Here is a 2,163-nt window from a genome sequence, read left to right as displayed (position 1 = left end):
AGCTTATCCGGGGGAATATCAAGGCGTTCCCAGGCCAGCCGAGAGATATAATCTCTCCAGCGTGTCCTGGGTCTGCCCCGGGGCCTCCTCCCGGTGGGACATGCCTGGAACACCTCACCCAGGAGGCGCCCAGGGGGCATCCTTGTCAGATGCCCAAACCACCTCAGCTGGCTCCTTTCGATGTGGAGCAGCAGCTGCTCTACTCTGAGCCCCTCCCGGATGGCCGAACTTCTCACCCTATCTCTAAGGGAGAGGCCAGCCACCCTTCGGAGGAAGCTCATTTCTGCCACTTGTATCCGCGATCTCGTTCTTTCGGGTCACTACCCACAGCTCGTGGCCATAGGTGAGGGTAGGGACGTAGATCGACCGGTAAATTGAGAGCTTCGCTTTTACACTCAGCTCCCTCTTCACCACGACGGACCGGTGCAGCGTCCGCATTACTGCAGCTGCAGCCCCAATCCGTCTGTCGATCTCCGGCTCCCTTCTCCCATCACTCGCGAACAAGACCCCGAGCTACTTGAACTCCTCCACTTGGGGCAGGAACTCATCCCCGACCCGGAGTGGGCACTCCACCTGATCAATCCTGATCAATCTATTAATAAGACAAAACAGGAACCAAATACTGGTTACTTAAGTGTTCTTGGCAAAATGTTATCTTTAGTTTCAGATCATGAAATGTCTAAAAATATACTTACCAACCCCGGTCTATCAAGGAAACGAGGGAAGACATCCAAGATTGATGATGTTGCATCTGGGTCATGTACCAGCTTCTGTCTATATTCAAAAGTAGCTTTCATCTTCTCTTTAACCACAGACCTATCTGTTGAGTGTCTAATAACAGACAGAGCCTCTCTGCACTCCTCACCAAAAAGCTGTCCACTAACAAACAAAGATTCTCTTCGGGTTGTTGGACTGTGCTGGAAGTTTGGCCTGGGACACCCACTAGCACCATCATAGGTATTGCGTTGGACAGTCTTGAGTCTCCAAGCAAGATAGCCAGTATTAGCCTCCGGATCATAGTAATGTTCCTGCTCATGCATGCACATCAATCACACACAAAAACAAACAAAAAACATACACAACAAAATAATGCAACAAAGGAATGCATATTTGGTACCACTTTAACAACATGTATAAATTACAGAGATGTTGCGTTTCAGAGATAACACTTACATAGCCATTTTTTGAGTAAGGATCTTGGAGATATGGAAAAAGCGTTGCAATCCCCAGTGCATAGTTAGTCTGAACACTTATGGGCGGAATCCTCCTTTCAAAAACAAAAAGTGTATTGCTCTTCTGCTCACTTGACAATTGTTTTTATGATCATCAAAGAATACTTACCCGTGTGATTCTATCATATCTGCAACCAGTATGTTGACCATTTGTCGACGAGTTGGATCTGACAGTGTTTTAGTTTTGTCGTATTCATTGAAAATTTCTTCACCCTTTGGGTTTCTCTTCCAGCAGCCACCAGGCCCAGGATCCTCCAGCAGCCACCAGGCCCAGGCTCTTCCAGCAGCCACCAGGCCCAGGATCCTGCAGCAGCCACCAGGCCCAGGATCCTCCAGCAGCCACCAGGCCAGGCTCTTCAGCAGCCACCAGGCCCAGGATCCTGCAGCAGCCACTAGGCCCAGGCTCTTCCAGCAGCCACTAGGCCCAGGCTCTTCCAGCAGCCACTAGGCCCCAGGCTCTTCCAGCAGCCACTAGGCCCAGGACCCTCCTGCTCCACCAGGCCCAGGATCCTCCAGCAGCCACTGGGCCCAGGATCCTCCAGCAGCCACTGGGCCCAGGATCCTCCAGCAGCCAGGCACCAACAAGTAAACCAACAGTGACTTCAACGGGCCATCACAAGGAAATACCAATCTCATCATTTTCAAAATGCCACCTAAAAAAGCAAACCCAGGAGTTGAAGAGGAGATTAGGAAATCGCTTAATTTCATGTCTGATGAACTGAGCAAAGTGGCTAAACAACAAGGTATGCTACATGACCTAATGGATGAAATAAAACAACTAAAAAACCTCATAAAGCACAAGGACAAGAAAATAGACGACTTGGAACGGCGAATCGAGGACCTTGAACAATACACAAGAATGGATGATTTAGTCATAAGTGGTCTGGAGACGCAACACCGAACCTACGCCAGAGTAACAGCTGGCGGAGGT

General features: G+C 49.6%; 1 long non-coding RNA gene across 1 annotated transcript; it reads right to left on the bottom strand.

Annotated features, from left to right (window-relative positions):
- Positions 1-481: 481 nt before the first annotated feature.
- Positions 482-1,440, bottom strand: LOC120716707. The gene is made up of 3 exons (XR_005692020.1): positions 1,174-1,440; positions 696-1,028; positions 482-592 (listed from the first exon to the last, which is right to left on the bottom strand). It is a non-coding gene; the product is annotated as an uncharacterized LOC120716707 (long non-coding RNA).
- Between the last annotated feature and the right edge of the window lie 723 nt (positions 1,441-2,163).

This window comes from Simochromis diagramma, unplaced genomic scaffold, assembly GCF_900408965.1.
Source record: "Simochromis diagramma unplaced genomic scaffold, fSimDia1.1 OVJJ01000565.1, whole genome shotgun sequence".
NCBI classification, from domain to species: Eukaryota; Metazoa; Chordata; class Actinopteri; order Cichliformes; family Cichlidae; genus Simochromis; species Simochromis diagramma.
Note: the sequence above shows the minus strand (reverse complement) of the source record. Positions and strands in the feature narration are given on the sequence as shown.